This window comes from Hemitrygon akajei, chromosome 32 (assembly GCF_048418815.1).
Source record: "Hemitrygon akajei chromosome 32, sHemAka1.3, whole genome shotgun sequence".
Classification (NCBI taxonomy): Eukaryota; Metazoa; Chordata; class Chondrichthyes; order Myliobatiformes; family Dasyatidae; genus Hemitrygon; species Hemitrygon akajei.
Window position 1 is genome coordinate 18,998,205 of NC_133155.1, and position 20,601 is coordinate 19,018,805.

The window sequence follows — 20,601 nt, forward strand, 5'->3', positions numbered from 1 at the left end:
CTTGTTCTTCAGGCTCATGTACCTCTGTCTTGACTTTCGTAATAAGAGGGCATGTCCCAGATGGCGAGAGTCCTTAATGAAGGATACTGCCTCCTTGAGAATGCTTTTGGATGATGTCCTCTACAATGGGGAGCCTTGTACCCACGATAGAGCTGACTGAGTCTACAGCTCTCTGAAGCCTCTTACAATCCTGTACATTGGTGCCTCCATACCAGACTATGATGTAACCAGTCAGAATGCTTTCTATAGAAAGTGATATACTAAATCTTTTTAAACTCCTAATCAAGTACAGCAACTGGCATGCCTTCATTATGATGCACCAATATGGTGGGCTTAGAATAGATCCTCTGAGAAACTGATGCTCAGGACCTTGACACTACTTATCCTTTCCATTGCCGACCGCTCAATGAGGATTAGTGTGTGTTCTCCCTACTTCTTCGTCCTGAGGTCCACAATCACCTCCTTGGCTGTTACAACACCACTACTCGTTTGCCTTCTCAGATCCTGCCAGTGACAACACTATCTTTGGCAAATTCATAGATAGTGTTTGAGCTGTGCATAGCCACACAGTCATGAGTGTACAGAGAGTAGAGCAGTGGGCTAAGCATGTATCCTTTAGGTGTCCCTGTGTTGACTGTCAGTAAGAAGGACTGTTACCACCAATCCATACTGGCTGTGGTCTCCCAATGAAGAAGTGAAGGATCAAATGCATAGGAAGGTATAGAGGCCCAGCAACATAGACAAAATGCTGGAGTGACTCAGCAGGCCAGATAGCATCAACAGAAAAAAGTATAGTTGATGTTTCGGGCTGAGACGTCAACTGGCCTCTTTTTTGCACAGATGCTGCCTGGCCTGCTGAATTCCCCAGCATTTTGTGTGTGTGTCGCTTGGGTTTCCAGTATCTGCAGATTTCTGTTGTTTATAGAGGCCCAGGTTTTGAAGCTTGTAGATTAGTACAGAGAGAATGATGGGTGTTGAACAGTGAGCTGTAATCGATGAGAAAGAGCCTGACATAAGCATTGCTGATGTCCAGGTGGTCCAAAGCCCAGTGGAGAGCCACTGTAGACCTGTTGGGACCGTAGGCAAATTGCAATGGCTCCAGATCCTTGTTCAGGGAGGAATTAATTCTGGATGTCAAAGTAGGTTGGTCAGTGCCAGAGTTAACTCCTGTCTGAGCGAGTAGATTGAGTGCTATCAGGCGATAATCATCAAGATAGCTTACCCTCACCAATATGACATGAACCAATATTTGATATCTCACATTCCTTGATAAACAGTGGGAAAAATCAAAATGGGAAAAAAACAACTAACTAGAGTACATGTTTTTAGTAGAGAATCACACATATGCTTGGTAGTGACTTGGCCCTTTCACGTCCAGATGTTATCTCACTTGGCAGACATCACACCCAGTATTAGCACTCTGAGTCACACATAGAAATTAGTGCCATTGTCCCATCACCCAGCACTTTTGATACATGTCTCAACATCTTTACCTCTTGCATTCATGGAAATATTGGAGGATAATCAGGATAAACTGATAATCAAAGGTACTTTATAAAACCATTTCTCACAGTGACCAGCACTACAGATGCACACAGACCATTTGGGCAGTCTCTTCACTTAAACGTGTAACATCATACAGAGAGTAGCTAATCATATTTACAAATCTGAAAGTGATACCAACCATCCATTGTTCTTACACAGGCACAATGTGGAAGCAAAGCAAGATTTCACCAACTGAAAATTGAGACAAATGGTCATTTAGTCAGCATTTGCTACTGATCATCACGTCAAGAGTCATACCAAATAATAATGCCTTTTGATCTTCTATACCTAATTAAAAATTAAGACAAGACAGACTATCATTTCAGCTTCTAAATAGCACTTACACAAATGCATCATTTTCTCAGTTCTGTACCTAAGTGCTTACACAACGTCCTCAAGCTTTTGATCAAAAGTCCCACCCTTAAGCCTTTTTGATTTAACCTAAATAAAAGTAACTTACCCTGAAAATCCCATGTGGCAGTAATATCTGAGGGAAGCAGTGATACCTAGAAGCCAATTTTTTGGGTTTGATGAATGCACGTGTAAAGAATCAAAAAAAAAGCTTGATCTTAGGACTGTCTGTGCTGTAAATCTGCGGAGATGACACCATCCTGCAAGAAAGCACTTTCACATAATCAGAAATATAAGATGAAAGGCATAAAAAGGCAAGGACTCTTCTTGAGAGCGCACACAACATGCTGGAGGAATTTAGCAAGTCATGCAGCATTCATGGAGTGAAATTAACAGTTGATATTTTGAGCCAAGACTCTTCATTGAGATTTGAAAGGTTAGGGGCTTATTGTTTGATTTCCTGAGGCGAGTGAACGAGTGCTGGCACTATCACTAAGTAACTATATTCCTATGAACGTAGAAAGTAGTGTTGCAACATGCAACAATCAATAATGTTCAAGGAATAATGGCATATTTACTGATCTGCAGGAGTTACTCTGCTGCTATCCATGGTCCTGAATATGCCATTTCTCAGAAATATTTTAGCACAAAAAATACTTGAACCTATTGTTCAATATTTTAGATGTCAGCTGCACTGTAGTCAACATTACTAAGCTACGCTGTTTTTATTTTAAATTTAAAAGGTGCTAAGGAGACACTAATGAACTAAAAGCTTAAATTTTTAACTGCACACGAACTGCCAGTTTGCTGGTAACAGCAGCTGTGATTTTGCAAAAAAAACCTAGCAAGTAATTGACATGGTGATGCTGGCTTCAAAGACAATAAATCAGCCAGCATTGTGATACAGACAAACTAAGATCCAATTTCCCCTCAAACTATTTATGAACAGCTTGAAGTAATATCCACAAGCAAAAACTCTGAAATGGACTAAATGACCATAAGGCAATAAGATATAGGAGCAGAATTAGGCCATTCCACCATTTATTATCCCCTTTCTCCTGTTTTCTCCCCGTAACCTTTGACACCCTGAATAATCAAGAATCTATGAACTTCTGCTTTAACTACACTCAATGACTTGGCCTCCACCGTCATTAGTGGTAATGAATTATTTAGATTCACCCATCCTTTGGCTAAAGAAATTCCTCCTCATCCCTGTTTTAAAGAGACATCCCTCTATTCTGGGATTGTGCTCTCTGGGCCTAGACTCCCCCATTATAAAAAAAAATCTTTTCCATGTTAACTCTATCTAGGCCTTTCAATATTTGATAGGTTTCAATGAGATCCCCCCTCATTCATCTAAACTCTCCTTATATGTTAGCCCATAACCATCCTCATGAAAATCTTTGGACCCTCTCCAATGCCATCATATCTTTCCTTACTCCAAATACTCCAAATACAGTCTGACCAATGCCTTATAAGGCCTCAGCATTATATCCTTGCTTTTATATTCTGGTCCCCTCAAAATGAATGCTAACATTGTATGTGCCTTCCTTTTCACCAACGCAACTTGCAAGTTAACCTTTAGGGAATCCTGCACGAGATCCCTATACAACTCTGATTTCTAAATTTTCTCACCATTTAGAAAATAGTCTGCACCCTTATTTCTTCTACCAAAGTGCATGACCATACATGTCCCAGCACTATATTCCATTTTCTTCAATTCTCTTAATCTGTCTAAGTCCTTTTGCAGACTCTGTGCTTCCTCAACACTACCTGTCCCTGAATCGATCTTGTATCATCTGCAAATTTGGCCGCAAATCTACCAATTCTGTCATCCAATCATTGACATAGAATGTGAAAAGAAGTGGTACCACCATTGACCTCTGCAGAACATCTCTAGCCACAAGCAGCCAACCAGAAAAGGTCCTCTTCATTCCCACTATTTACCTCCTGCCACTCAACCAATCTTCTTTCTATACTAGTATCTTTCTTGTTATACCATGGGCTCTTATCTTGTTTAGTAGCCTTGTCAAAGGTCTGCTGAAAATCCAAGTGAACAAAATCCATTGACTCATTGTTGTTATTCTACCTGTTATTTCCTCAAAGAATTCCAGCAGATTTCCAGGCAAAATTTCCCCTTGAGGAAACTATGCTGACATTGGCTAATTTAATCATGCGTCTCCAAGTACCTTGAAAACTCAAACTTATTAAAAGAATTCAACATCTGTGGTAGATGCAGGTTAGTTCAAGAACCAAATGATAGGAGGGAAGAAGTTGTTCTTGAACCAGATGGTATGGGACTTCAGGCTTCCGGACCTGCTGCCTGAAGGTCATTGTGAGAATCAGATTGTGTTTACCCTCACATTAGAAATCCAAACCCAGTACTGGAGACTGAGGTGAGAAGTGACTAAAGAGGGGACTAGTTGGAACAGAGTCTTAAGGAAAGGTGAAGGTGACAACATAGCATTCAGTAAAATATTAGAAACTTAGTAAGGAAATGATGTGCAATTCAGGCTTTGATATGAAATCATGTAAGCACCACGCGTTGGGTCCTGTTACCATTATTCTCCCATACATGTCTCACCAGTCAGTAGTTTTCTAAAGAAAATGCATCACAAGCAACACATAATTACGCTGCAGTGTACAACTTTTTACCCAAGAACATCATACAAATAAACATGAAACCATTGAAGAGTGGACCAGGAAGTTAGAGAGAGGGGGATCCCTGCAGAAGACGGGAAGAGGTAGAAAAGGGAAGGTGTGATGAGTTGTGAGATCACATCGTCACTGGGCAGTTGTTGCACAGAATGAGACGCTGGATGCATAGGATGGTGGGTGAGTAGCTGAGGGCCAGGGCAACTCTATCGTCCTCCCCAACCATCACTCAACCTTTCCTACCCACCCTCCTCCCTCCTCAGGCATTCTCCCATGTAACCACAAGTGATGTAACACCTACCCCTACACATTCTCCCTCATCTCCATCCTGGGTCTTAATTAGCCCTTCCTGGTGGGGTAGACTTTCACATGAATATGCCCCAGTGATATTTCTTTCATTTAGTTCTCCTATTGTGGCCTCCTCTACACCAGTGAGACGAAACGCAGACTGGGCCTCCGTTTCACCAAGCACCGCTATCTGCCTTGGACGTCTGCACCTTCAAGTTGTCAGCCATTTTAATTCTCAAAGTTCAAAGTAAAATTTATTTTCAGAGTGCGTACATGTCACCACATACGGCCCTGAAATTCTTTTTCTGCGGGCATATTTAGCAAATCTCCACCCCATTTCCACACCAACAAGTCTGCTCTCAGTCTCCTCTCCTGTCAGGATGTGAGTAAATGTAAAACAGAGGAACAGCGCTCACATTCTGCCTCAGTTGCTATAAACCTTACGGCATTAATACTGAATTCTCCAACTTCCAGTAACTGCTCTCCATCTGTCCCATTACACCCTCCTCCTGATCCACCTGACACATTCCTTCCACTGGCTCCTCTCAACACCTCCTCTTCCCCTCCCATCAAATTCCTTCATCTTTGGATCTTCATCACTTCCGCCTATCATCACTCAGCTCTCGGCACAGCTTCCACTCTGTCTATACCCCATCTGTCTATCACCTTACCTGAATTCACCTGTCACCTCCACCTTTTCATCCTGATTAACTTCCCACTGTTTTTCTGCCTAGATCAGGGTTTCCCAACCTATTTAATTCCATGGACCCCTACCATTAACCAAGGCCCAGTTTGGGAACAGCTGGTCTAGTTGCAAATTTTTTGACCCACGCCAGCAACTGTTTAGTTACCTATAGCAGCTGCTGCCTGACCCCGCTGAATTCTTCGAGCATTTTGTGTGATGTTGTAGATTCCAACATCTGCAATCTCTCGTGTCTCCAAACTTCCTTTGTTAAATTTTCACAGAATGTACCAGAAGCAAAGAACTGAACCAGTATCAAAGTTATTTGGCCTGCCTTCCTTTTCTTCTGCATTATACCATGTTTTAAAAGATATTCTACCTTTCAAGGAGCCCCAGTCCAATAATCATAACAACTGATCAAAGCCCAGGACTTCCAGTGGTCTTAACAATTGCCATAAAAAGGATTCAGTGTCTTGAATGCTCTCAGAATAGAGTCAGTCATCAGACTGAAAGCCGGGAGAGGAAATTATAGATCATCACAAACTGAAGTGGCTCAGCAATGATAAACCCATCAAGGGCGCCCTGTTGCGTGCCTGAGCAAAGATTATCCATCTCACAGAGCACTGTGTGAGCCAATGCTTACCAGATGGAATAGTTTTTATTAAATGTCTGAAAGTAAAGGCCATAGAAAGAGTAACCAACTTGGTGAGGGGCAACGACTACTTAATATTAATTTCCCTACCATCACAACAGAAAAGAAGGACAGAATTAAGCCAACCATTCAGTGGGAAATCGCTGGCTACCAGGAAACACTGGCTCGGTTTGTTTCGCAGAACCAAAGCTGGACCTCCCAAGGTTTGAAGAAATCACCTCTGGTACACCTGGCCCTCCCTCTACCACCAGACTCACTGTTGTGGTGAACACAGCAGCCGGATGTACTCCAGCGAGTCCCACAGCTCTACTCCTGAAGCACAACCCCACTCATGTGAGTGAGGTGCCAATCCCGTGGGAGAAGATAACTGTTTGGATAATTTATTTGGATAATTAATCCAAATATTTGTTACTCCTTTGAGGTTTTTAAACTGCATTATTTTAATTTAGTTAATAATTTTTAAAATTGTTTATATGTACCTCGATACTTTTTAAAATGTCTCCATCAGACATTCGGAGAGCAGGGACCTGTGAAGGGAGTCAGGGCTTCAGAGAGCGTGGCCACAGTGGCAGACCACTTGAGGCCTGGTCACCTCACAAAGCCCGGCCCACCTTGTGGGATGTCAGTCAGGGCAAAGGGTCTGCTCGTTCAGCTGGAAGAGAGAAGCCTGAATGAGGAAACGATGCAGACGCAGAGCCCAGACCAATTAATTTGCGCAGCAACAAAGAGAGCGAACGCTGAGGCTCTCAGCAAGGGAAGTCAGTGGGACTGTGAGAGAGAACAAGATGCAGAGCCACAAGGGAATAAGCCAATGGGGAAAATGGAACTGATGAGATTGCTCTGCTGGCAAGCAGCATGGACTCAATGGGCCAAATAGCCTCCTGCTGTGTCTTAATAAGTATGTACACTGGTTCATGGAGGGAGGAAAACAGTTAATGCTTCAAGGTCAGTGACCCCTCACAGAAGTGGAAAATGGGAAATGCAAGCACTTATTAAGCTGCAGAGGACAGGGATGGAGATGAAGTGGAAGCCTACGAGGGGGAGAAGATACTATGTGCATGCCTGAATGCTGCTGCAAGTAAGCTTTTCAACATACCTGTGCACATAACAAAAAAATTCACCTTCAGCTTTAACCAAGGTTAGACTTGTTAATAACAGCTGACCTGGGAGATGATAGAGACACTCAGTAGGCCAGGCAGCACCACAGAGAGAGGGACATTGGTGTAGAAATCGACAGGAGATTGATGGCGTATAATTTGATCCAGCTAATGCAAAACAGTTTAGCAAGGCATAATTAAGAACTTGAGTTAGCAAGTGGCATTGATTTTTAATTCATGTCAGAACATTAATCCCAACATTTTTACATGAGGCAAGTCACTGCAGAAGCTGACAAAGAATTTGCAGCACTTCTCAAGATCCTTGGCTGCTATTTTATTTTTTTTTTATTCAGAGATACAGCACTGTAACACACCCTTCCGGGTCAACAAGCCTGCACCACCCAATTACCGCCCCGTGACAAATGAACCTACTGGCTCGAATATCTTTGGAGTGTGTTTGTGTGGAAATTAAATCAGCCAGATGAATTACATACGGTCACAGGGACAACATAAAGACTCCTTACAGACAGTGGCGAGGATTCAACACGGGTCACTGGCACTGTAAAAGCATTATGCTAACCACTCCGCTACCGTGACATGCCAGGCTCAGCAGAGTAGACAAGAACTTGCGAAAGCTGAATGGGTAGATTATTCGCAGGAAAAGGGACGTGTGGCAAGCGGGAGACTTCTAAAAGTTCAAGACTTTTAATTGAGAGTTCTTGGTCTGTATATTCCTGTTAAAGTGAAGAGTAAAGCTGGAAGGAAAAGGGAACTACAGATGACTTCCCACAACCTCCTCTACTGCCATGATGAGGCCACTCTTAGGTTGGAGAAGCAACACCTCATATTCCATCTGAGTAGCTTCCAACACGACGCCACGAACAGTAATTTCTCCCCCTGTCTCTTCTCTCTTTTCCCATCCCCCGTTCTGGCTCCCTTTCTCCTCTCCTCACCTTCCTCTGGTGACCCAATTCTGCTTTCAAGTCCAACAGCAGACTGCTGGGAGGGGGAAAGGTGGATGAAAAGAAGGAAAGCAAAGTGAAAAACAGGTTAGAAACACGACAAGGTCAACCATGAGAGAGTGAAAACAACACTGTCAAGGAAAAGGAAAAAAAGATGAAAGCCTGCAGCAATGAACAGAGCTTTTGAAAAGAAGCTTCAAGAGAGATTAAGGTCTAATCTTAGACCAAAAAGCAATCTTGCACAAATAAATCACAATATAAAGGAAAAGAACTTCAAAGGAGAAAATGTACATGAGATATTAGAATGTGCAAGATGTATTTCTATTGTATTTGTGCATTGGCTACGAATGTCACCGTTAAGTTTCCATTTACTGATCATCCCAAATTGTCAAGCAACAGTGACTTGCTGGGCTCCTTCAAGGGGTAGTTAAGAGACAGAAACCTTGTAGAACAGAAGTCACATGTACACCAGACTGAGTAAGGCCTGCGGATAATTTCCCCAAGACATTAAACATCATTGTTTCCATTGATTTATTCAGCTGCGTGTACGATTCAGTAGCTAATAATTTTAAAGGGATGGAAGCTAATTATCAGTCTTTATTGCCAGATTAAATAATGGATTCAGCCATTTTATTTCTATTGGTACAAACATTGAATCTAAGTTGAACAGTCTTTCATCCCTAAGCGTAAATTAATAAAATAATTTACGAAGTGATTAACGTTTGTAAACTTAATTGTTGTGCAGGTATGCATAATTTATTAAAATGACACATGGTGATACTCCAGTTATCCATTTTCTTACTCAAAGTACAAGTATTCGTGTCAAAGGGGATCTTCAGCATTCCACAATAACACAATTAGCTCATAAAATAACTGCAAGTATTTCAACTGCTCACTATAAATTGCCCCCTGTATAGTATAGGGAAGTGGCAATTGCTATTTAGTAATCAGCTGATTTGAAATATGAAATCGGCTTCAACTCATTGATACTGTGATATTTGAGATCTTTCTCAATTGTTCTCTCAAGGTATCACAGTATTTTCCATAGGTAAATTAAGAAACTGAAATTATTATATGCAGTAGATTCTGGTTAATTGGGACACATAAGAAACAATAAATTTTGGCCCAAATAAGCAAATTATAGTACTACAGTACTATAAAACTGTGTATTAGTTCCTAATATTTTTCGACAGAGGAATTTATCCTGTGTATGCTGCCATGTTCTTTTGAATGACTGTAAATGAACAAAATCAGTGCAGACACCTCATGCAGATAATTAACTGCCTTCATACAATGCTATCGATGATTGCATCATCCAAATTTTCATTTTCATTGTAATTTTCCAGATGATTGTTGATTGTTGTCAAACTCTTCTTAGCTCCTAACTTACTGAAGTAGTGAAATTGTTTCATTTTCACACCCGGCCATTTACTGCATATTGAAGCCTAAATGCTTTGAATTGCATTGTCAAAACTGTTTTTAATTGTCTTACTGTTGATTTCCTGACAAATATCAATGACAAAAATCACTATTTTTGAACATAGACACACGCAATTGAGGCTATTTAAAAACTGTTTACTCTAAGCATGGTATTGTGTCTAAAGGCCACACAAGTTTCATGTGATTGACACCAGTTAGAAAGTATTTGGCAATGGTCCAGAATTGGCTTGAACACAGAAGGCAAAGGGTGGTTGTGGATGGTTCGTATTCTGCTTGGAGGACGGCTACCGGTGGCGTTCTGCAGGAATCTGTTCTGAGACCCCTCCCCTTTGCAATTTTTATATATGACCTGGATGAAGAAGTCGAAGAGTGGGTTAGTAAGTTTGCTGATGACACAAAAGTTGGGGGTGTTGTGGATAGTCTGGAGGGTTGTCAGAGGCTACAGTGCGGCATCAACAGGTTGCAGAACTGGGCTAAGAAGTGGCAGATGGAGATCAACTCAGATAAGTGCGAAGTGGTTCTTTTCAGTAGGTCAAATTTGAAGTCAGACTATAATCTTAATGGTAAGACTCATGGCAGTGTAGAGGATCAGAGAGATCTTGGGGTCCATGTCCATAGGACACTTAAAGCAGCTGCACAGGTTGACAGGGCTGTTAAGAAGGCGTATGGTGTGTTGGCCTTCATCAACTGTGGGGTTGAGTTCAAGAGCCGTGAGGTAATGTTACAGCTATGTAAGACCTTGGTTAGACCCCACTTGGAGTACTGTGTTCAGTTAGGGTCACCTTATAGTTATAACCTTCAGTTATAGGAAGGATGTGTATACTATAGAGAGAGTGCAGAGGAGATTAACAAGGATGTTGCCTGGATTGCAGTGTGTGCTTTTTCCCAGGGCTGAATTGGATAACATGAGGGGGCACAGCTTTAAGGTGCTTGGAAGTAGGTACAAGGGGGTTTGTCAGAGGTAAGTTTTACACACAGAGCGTGGTGGGTGTGTGGAATGCACTGGCCAGCAAAGGTGGTGGAGGCAGATACAATAGGGTCTTTTAAGAGACTCTTAGATAGGTACATGGAGCTTAGAAAAATAGAGGGCTATGCGGTAGGGAAATTCTAGGCACCTTCTAATGTAGGTTACATGGTCGGCACAACATTGTGGGCCGAAGGGCCTGTAATGCGCCGTAGATTTCTATGTCTCTATGTTTCCATGTTACGGTCTACAGTCCCAAATAAGTGGCATTGGGTACCAAATACCGTAAGGCATCACACTAGCATGACGCTATTACAAGTTAGGGCATCAGAGTCCGGAGTTCAGTTCCAGCATCCTCTGTAAGGAAGTTTTGCATGTTCCTTCCCATGTGTGTGTGTTGGTTGCCTTCGGGGTGCTCCAGTTTCCTCCCACAGTCCAAAGCATTCCAGTTACTTGTTCAGTGTCCCAATTTTTGAGTAGGGCTGAATTCCATGCTGTATCTCTAAATAAAACAAAGGGAATCCTCGCTAATTCCTTGATTAGTATTTGTCTTTAAGAGTAGTCCCAATTAAGTGGAATCTACTGTATTTAGCATTTATGGGTTTGCAGGAAACTTGTGTCTGATATTAGTCCTAAAACAGTCAGGTGTCATTACTGGACCAGGTAGGGCATCATGATACGTTATTGCACTTAACTTGGAATGTTAGTCATCAAACTCAGACTATAACTAGAGTAACTAACTAACTACCTAACAAACATGGTTTATAATTACAAAAAAGAAGCATAAAATGTCTGCAAACTAGAAATCTAAAGGAAAGGAGTAAAAACAATAATATTTGACAATATATTTAAATATGGAGTCCAAATGACAACTTGCACCTTTTAAATTCTCTATACCACTTCCAACAAGTACTGCTAGCAATTATTTAGCAACATTTGTTCAAACCTGTCAAACTAATCTATCTTAACATGACTTTTCCGGGCTGAATCAGCCATCACAATTTGAGAATAACTGTAATTGTTCCTAAATGTTCAATATTGAGCCCAGCTGTTCTCAAACTATCATTTCAGAAAATATCCATGATATTGTTTCCTTAGCAAATATAAAATAGGGATTATGCTTTTGTATGGGCTTTTTTGAGGATTGCTACCATAGGATTCCTAAGCTAAAGTTCAAAATTACCACTCGCACAAAAGCATATCTAAACAAATCCAATATTCCTTTAGGTTTCCTTGCTTTTAATATCCCTCCACAATATTATATAAAATCAAAAGACTCAGCCTGTGTGCAATACAGCCATTTGCAATGTAAATATAAATCAGTCTTTGTATCAAAGTGTCTCTGGGACATTTCGACTGTTCAAACTTGCAATGGACAATTGATACGTATTGGAACCCAAGTTGGATTTCTAGAGTAAAAATATCAGTTCATAATTCCAAGATGAATATTGAAAACTCATAACTTGTCTCCTTTAGTACATCCAAAGCCAAAAAAATCTAAATCATGCTACTCACAGTTTGTTCATGAGAAACTCCAGCCTAACACAAGTCAAATGTATTCAACAGTTTTATCTCTATTGGGGAGAACAGAAGCCTTTCCCTTTCCACCGAGATTGGATTGGGCTAGTGACAGGCCGCAGCTTTATCCTCTAACATGCAACTTACTCTAAATGATCTAAAAAGAACTTTGGCATAAGTCAGCTAATAGAAAAGCATCACTTCTAGTTCAGTTCTGAAGAGTTCAGATCTGAATGTCAGACTTTAATTTGCTGATGGGATCATCTTTGAGGAAATAAACTCGCATTTGTGAAAACCTGACCTTTCAAAGTATTTTAGCTACATGGGGTGAAGCTTTCATTCAAAGGCAGGGTAGCAAACATGCATGTGCTTATTCTAAAATAAGCATGCTGGAAGGTGGATTTTTTGTTTCTATTAAACTTTGACAGAATGATTGGAAGGAATATGGAGCCACTTCCACCTATTCTAACATTCAATGAAATCATAGCTGGTCTCTGACATAACGCTATATGCCCACTTTACACAACATCCCTTAATATAGTTCATTTATAAAGCCCTGTCAATCTTAGACTTAAATTTAATAAGTCACTGTTGTTGGTAGAAGAGAGCAGCAAACTCTTATAACCTTTGGATTTAGAAGTGATTGATAAATCCATCCCCAAAAGGCCTGGCTCCGACTTCAAAGCTACCATTACTTGTTTTAAATTACTATAAGACATAAGAAATTAGCCCATTCGACCAATTCCATCATGGCTGACTTATCCCTCTCAAATCCATTCTCCTGCCTTCTCCCTGTAACCTTTGACACCCTTAGTAATGAAGACCCTATCAAGCTCTGCTTTAAATATATCCAATGATTTGGCCTCCACAGCTGTCTGTGGCAATGAATTACACAGATTTCTCATCTCTGTTCTGAAGGGGCATCCTTCTATTTGAGGCTGTGCCCTCTGGTCCTAGACTCCTCAACTATAGGTAGTATCCTCTCATGCCCACTGTATCTAGGCCTTTCAATATTTGATAGATAAGTTTCCCAGCATCTGGAAAAAGAACCTCCATATTTCCCTTCATTCCATTTTCAGTACATAGTTCTATGCAGGGGAATGCAAGGACATTTTAGCCACTAGTTCCATGCAGAACTTACAAAATACTTCTCTGGCCAAGGTATTATCAGGCCCTCACTTGTGATGTGATTTACATTTGGAGGACCCTGCAAGGTCTCAAAGAACAGTCTGGAGCCTGCAACATTTGCAATGTGTTCCCCTACTGAAAATTTAGACCAATGAGAGTGTAACAGCTTGCCACTGCCAAGAAATTCTGTATTGAGACCATCAAATCATTCTAAACTCCAGCCATTACGTTCCCAACTTCTCTTTGCAATTGAACCTTTACAGTCATAGAATGAGACAACATAGAAACAGGCCCAGTGCCCATGCCAAACATCAACCACATTAATTCTACATTCTCAGTGACTTCTCCCAACTTCACCCTTGATGTATACAACAGGAGCAATTTACAGTAGCCCATTAACCTACCAATTCAAAATTCTTTGGGATGTGTGAGGAAAATCAAGCATTGGAAAGAAACCCACACTGTTATAGGGGGGAAATACGCAAACTCCATACACAGACTGCAGCCTAGGTCAAGACTTTTCTAGCAAGTTTATGCTGCACACGTTACATGGTCATTCTCTTTGAAATAACATCACATACTTGTCCAATTATCTTGAAAGCCACCAATTTGTATCTAATTTTGACCCAAATCATTTTACTTCCTTCATTCTTTTCTTTGTTCAGAATCTGAGGGCAATGTCACATGCTGGGATACAACACTATGTGGCTTGAAAGACTTTGAATACCTAATCTAAGTAGACATGGTTCATCAGTGAATCCCCACAGAGTATGTCACAGAGTGACTGAACCTACGATCTTTGTGATTTAAATAGCTTGGTTCACAACAGGTGATTCAATTACTCACGAAACCACCTAAGGAAAAAGATATAACGATTTTTAAAATCTATATGAAATATTCATTTATAGATGATATTATTAAAGGGATACAAAAGAAATGTGATATTTTAAATCAGGGTAGTTCTTCCAACACTTCTTCCCTGAAATGTTTGAATAAAATTTGCATACACATTTAATTCAAAAGCTCAATTAGCACCTTACTTCAATTTATTTCAGCAATAGTAAACTCTCCATCTCAAGGCTATTTCATAAGAATAAGAACTGAACGTAGTAATTACTCACAAAGACAACCAACTCTTGACATGAAATCTTAATGAATATGCTCATTGTTTAACTCAATGAGAGCCACACAATTCTGATACTTTCAAAATATTGCCACAGCCTGTGCACAGGGTATTATTTGCTACAGCAAGAGGAGATGCTAATAAATAATTTGCCTTAAAAATCCTACTGGTAATTTACTTAACTCACAGAATATTCCGAGTAATTGTTGCCTACTTTCTATATAGGTAAACAATTGGAAATTGTGCTAAGTTATGGAAAATTCTGAATTTTACATTGAAATGTAAAATCCTGCGTTTTGCAGGAGCAGCATTGAGAGCGTCCTGACAAGTTGCATCTCCATCTGGTCTGGGAGCAGCCGAGCATCGGACTGGAAGTCCCTACAAGGAACTGTGAGAACAGCTGAGAGGATCACAGAGGGTCTCCCTACCATCCATGAGGGTCATTTATCAGGAACAGGGCCCTCAGTATTATTAAGAATCCCACCCATTCATCCAGCATCCTCTTTGACTTTCTGCCATCGGGCAGGAGACTATGATGCACAAAAACAAGAACAGTCAGGATGGAAAACAGGTTCTTTCCCCAGGCCATTAGGCTTCTGAACTCCCTGCCATATTGGATTTGCAGTGTCACTGGTAAATCTGTTCCGTACCTTACAATACTTAATTTTTATGCATGTTAATTTGTTATTTATGCATGATTCATCTGCAGGTTTTATCCTTAACTTCGTAAGTTACCAAATGTAATGTGTACTACTGTGCTTTAAATATGCATTATGCAATTTAAATATGCATTTCTATATGCATTATATGGTTAAATACATTATATACATGTATATAGTTAAATGACAATAAACTTGATTTGACTTGAATTGCCCTTCATAGAATTATAGATATTTATAATTCAGCCCACGCATCCATTCCATCCAGCAATGAACCCATGTGGTTTACTTCCACATTAAACATTTGGGTCTTCAGCCCTGAGTTATGACTCCAAGTATTCATTCAGGTCATTTTGGGCTGTGACATCCAAATCCACACTATACCTTAGGTGGAAAATTTTGCCAGTTAATTATAACTTTGGTGTCATGAGAGGTAATTCATTCTCATTTAGCTTGTCCAACCCTCTTATAATATTGTACACATCAAATTAAATCTGGCATCACATTCTTTGTTCAAAAGAAAAGGAATTCTCCCTGACTGATAATTTATCTTACAAAAGACTCTGTGCATTATTTGTTCTTATCCACTAAAATCCCATTTTAATATATAAACCGGTAGTTGGAAACATTGCAATTTTTGCCTAAATTAAACTTAGTTTGATCAACCTAAAGGGGCAAACAACCAAAGTAACAGTGACAATTTCTGCAAGTTTTAAGCAACTGATATTTTGATAACCACTCTAAACATAAAGAAAATATACATACAGCCACAAACCCATTTACCACTTCCAGAATTCCTATGTAACAACACAATACACAAAGACTTTTCGAGAAGGAAATGTAATCGAGAAACTACGGACATGTTTACCGAATCCTGCCTGCAGTGATCTAAGAAGTCCAAAAGTCAACTGCAAAAAAAAACTTTGATTTCAACTTTACATAGATAAAATGTTTGTGGTTCACCAATGGAAACAAACAAAAGTATTAAGCTGGTGTTAATATTTTGCAAATAAAAAGGATTTATTCTCATATTTAGTTGGCCCATTTTGATATATAACTTACACTTTGCCTCCTTGTGTTTAACCTGCAAAATAAATAGAGCTATCGTTTTTGAGAAAAAAATTAAATCCTCGCGAAGATAAACCAGAAAATTAAATTGTATAGTTTACTTGTAAAGCAATGTGGCATCCCTATTAAGTTAATTGTAAATATTCAAATAACTAAAGCACTAAATACAACCACAAAAGGATCAAAATACTCAGCAGGTCAATCAGCATGTGAAAAGATAAAGTAATTAATGTTGTAGGCTGATGACCTTTCATCAGTCTGTTTCTCTCTTCACCTATGCTGCTTCACACATTGAGTATCTGCAGCACTTTCTGTATCTATTTCAGATTTCCAGCAGCTATAATCTTTTATTTCCCACTGAAAGTCTTGCTCACTACTTTGTTGACTGGTAGAAACTCAATCCAAGTCAAGCAGCATTTTAATAGTTGATGAATTCTTGTAGAACAGTTGCAAACAAGCTCCTGGTAAAAATGAAGTATCTTGCTCATGCTCCAATTTAAGGCATGTATTAGAATGTACTGTTCTCTTTATAAGAACCTTTAAGTAATAATAAAAAATATCTCTGCAATAAGATATTGTTATCAAAAACAGGGTAACATTGGTACTTACCAAGCATTTGTTCAGTCAATATTAAACCATATCATAGCAGCCATCCCTTTTGGGACAGAAGTATAGTTTTTTTAGGGTCAAAAGTGACATACCTAGCAACAAAATGGCTCAGTCAAAACTAAGTCAAGCTAATGCTGAAGGCTTTGTATTCGAATATCAGAGGCAGGTGTGCCTGCAGTGCATCGGAGGTCTGCTAATATTTGACTGCCCATCTTAACACACTGGTGGGGTACATTATCACAGACAGCTGGGACTCCTACACTGCACCTGCTGTTACAACTGATCTTTGAAAATGAAGGTCACACTAATTAGGTTTTTCTAAACGGCATTCAGATCCACGACTTTATAAATAGAGACAACGAATATAAAAAGGTGGCAGTTACGTCAGCCTTTTATAAATCACTATTGGGGACTTAGCACCAAATGATCACTTTTAGGAGCGTTTCATTTTCTTATAGTAGAGACCGTCGAGAGTTATCAGAAAAATAAGAGTGTAAATGAGGTGTTTCAATTAACTGGAGGGATTAGGACAGATATATTCTCATTACAGTAGAAAAGGTTGTGGGGGATTTAATTGAGATGATCAGCGGCTTGGTAAAAAATGTACAAACTAACAGGAGAATCTTTAATCAGAGCACAGAATTACCGGTAATACAAACAAATCAGTGGATATATCTGTATCGGGGCATTTTTTGCATCAAGTTGCTGTGTTCTGGAATGCTGGTTAGGACAGTTGGCAGAAGCAATTCCAAAATAACTTTTCAAAAGGGAATTGGAAAATGAGAAACTGGCTGGGCTATAAAGAAATAAAGGTGCAGAGTGGGATTGGACTGTGCTCAGGGGCACTGCTGTAACTAATTCTACAACATTTTAAATTAACACTAAAATAGGTGGCATGATGGACAATGAAGAAGGTCATCAAAAATTACAGGGGGATCTTGATCAGCTGAGCAAGTGAGCCAAGAAATGGCAAATGAAGTTTAATTCAGATTAAAGGTGTTGCACTTACTTTTGCAGTGAACACCGGGGCCTTCTGGGGAGTGTTTGAGGACAGGGGGAGCTTGGAATGCAAATATATGGTTCCCTATAAGTGGAGACATGTGTAGACAGGGTGGTGAAGAACGCTTTTGGCATGCTGGTCTTCATTAGTCAGACATTGTATATCAAATTTGGGAGTTCATGCTGTGGTTGTACAGGACACTGATGAAGCCATACTTGGAATACTGTTTTCAGTTTTGATCACTCTGTTTTATGAAAAATGCTATTCAACTGGAAAGCTAACTGGAAAGACTTATAAAGATAGTACAAGGTCTTGATGGACTGAGTTAAAGGGAGAGTTTGAAGAGGCAAGGATTTTTTTCATTACAGCGTAGAAGACTGAAAGATGATCTTAAAGAGGTGCATAAAATCATGAGGACATAGACAGACTGAATGCACTCCGTCCTTTTCCTATAGTTGGGATATCGAGAAACAGGAGGCATAGGATTAAGATGACAGTGGAAAGCCTTAAGAGGAACATGAAAGTCAACATTTTATTTTACACGGAAGGTGGTGTCCATGTGGAATCTGCTGCCAGAGGAAGTAGTTGAGTCATATATAATAACAATTTCTAGAATGCAGCTGGACAGATACATGAATTGGAAAGGTTTAGAACAGGGGTTTCTAACCTTTTATATGCCATGAACCAGTACCATTAAGCAAGGGGTCCATGGACCCACAGGTTGCAACCCCTGGTTTAGAAGGATATAGGCCAAATGCTGGCAAATGGGACTAACTTGCACAAGACATCTTGGATGGCACGGGCCAGCAGAGCCGAAAGGTTTGCTGCTGTGTTGTATGAATCTATGGCTCCAAAAGCCCGAGCAAGTTTTCATTTTAGCTTAATTTTCCTCTCCACATCCCATCTATCTAGACCTTTCAACATATAATTACTAGACACAGAGTGAGAACCAAAAGTCAAATTGCAGTTTCACAATGTTTCTGTTAACTGATCCATGTAGAGTAACATTAGTAAAAGCCCACTGCCAGTTTATCTGCATTTATTGACTATTGATGAAGGAAGAGCAGTAGATGTAGTGTAGATGGATTTCAGCAAGGCATTTGATAAGGTACCCCATGCAAGGCTTATTGAGAAAGTAAGGAGGCATGGGATCCAAGGGGAGATTGCTTTGCGGATCCAGAACTGGTTTACCCACGGAGGGCAAAGAGTGGTTGTAGACAGGTCATATTCTGCACGGAGGTCAGTCACCAGTGGAGTGCCTCAGGGATCTGTTCTGGGACCCTTACTATTTGAGATTTTTATAAATGACCTGGATGAGGAAGTGGAGGGATGGTGAGTAAATTTGCTGATGACACAAAGATTGGAGGTATTGTGGATAGTGTGGAGGGCTGTCAGAGGTTACAGAAGGACACTGATAGGATGCAAAATGGGCTGAGAAGTGGCAGATGGAGTTCAACCCAGATAAGTGTGAGGTGGTTCATTTTGGTAGAATATAGTATTAATGGTAGGACTCTTGGCACTGTGCAGGATCAGAGAGATCTTGGGGTCCGAGTCCATAGGACACTCAAAGCAGCTGCGCAGGTTGACTCTGTAGTTAAGAAGGCATATGGTATATTGCCTTCATCAATCGTGGAATTGAACTAAGTGAACTCCGCCTTTTCTCCTCGGACCGACGGAGGATGAGGGGTGACCTGATAGAGGTGAATAAGATGATGAGAGACATTGATCATGTGGATAATCAGAGGCTTTTTCCCAGGGCTGAAATGGCTGCCACAAGAGGACACAGGTTTAAGGTGCTGGGGAGTAGGAACAGAGGAGGTGTCAGGGGTAAGTTTTTTTTACACAGAGAGTGGTGAGTGTGTGGAACGGGCTGCCGGCAACAGTGGTGGAGGCGGATATGATAGGGTCTTTTAAGAGACTTTTAGATAGGTACACGGAGCTTAAGAAAATAGAGGGCTATAGGTAAGCCTAGTAATTTCTGAGGTAGAGACATGTTCGGCACAACTTTGTGGGCCGAAGGGCCTGTATTGTGCTGTAGGTTTTCTGTGTTTGTATGTTTAACATTGTCTTCAAAATATAAGCAAAGTTATAGAAGCATCTCAAGCAAACTAAAATTCTGAATTGAAACAGAAAATGTTGGAGATATTGTTTACCTGTCATTTCAGGTCTGATGAAAGGACATCCACCTGAAACACAGGTTCTGCTCCTCTTCCCACAGACGCTGTCTGACCTGCTGAATACCTCTGATGCTTTCTGCTTCTGTTATCAAAACCATTTGTTGCCTGCATTTATGAAGAGCAGACAGCTGCTCCGTCATTCATTCAATAAGACAGGACAAGCGATGATGACATCAGAGGAAAAACCAGCCTGAAATAGTTACTGATAGCATAACAAAATGGAATTACCTTCAATGGCTGCAATCCCAGGGTGTTGCAGGAATCATGTCAAGATAATTTATCTCCCTTTGTGTTCAGTCTGCATTGCTGAAATAAAATATTAAAAATAAAGAGAAGTAGGAAAATATATTTTAAAGTTAATGTGAATATTTCCAGTTATCATTAACATATTTGGCCAAAAAATCATCCATACACAATAATATTAAAGACATTGTATGGAAATGGCTTGAAAATGTCTACTTCTGAAGCTTAGTTGCATCAAAGTCAATGAATTTAATTTCTGGGGAAGAGTACAAAGTGGTCATGTTACCATAGAGACAATTTAATGCTCAAAATGACACAACTCTCTAGCTAAAGAAATTCCTGCTCATCCTTGATCTAAAGTGATGACTTTGTATTCTGAGACTGTGCCCTCTGGTACTAGACACCCCTAACTACAGGAAACATCCTCTCCACATCCAGTC

At 40.2% G+C, this 20,601-nt stretch overlaps 1 protein-coding gene across 5 annotated transcripts in view; it reads right to left on the reverse strand.

Annotated features, from left to right (window-relative positions):
* The window catches only part of LOC140719550 (disks large-associated protein 2-like), a 700,090-nt gene that overhangs the window by 485,234 nt on the left and 194,255 nt on the right, over positions 1-20,601 (reverse strand). For 3 of the 5 annotated variants that reach the window (XM_073034241.1, XM_073034239.1, XM_073034240.1), the window contains exon 2: positions 20,147-20,224. The exons of 1 other annotated variant lie outside the window; for it this stretch is intronic. The gene's annotated coding sequence lies outside the window, so the exon portion shown is untranslated. Of the gene's footprint in view, positions 1-19,894; positions 19,949-20,146; positions 20,225-20,601 lie in introns of those variants that run through there. One more of the 5 variants, XM_073034245.1, reaches the window with a different exon arrangement.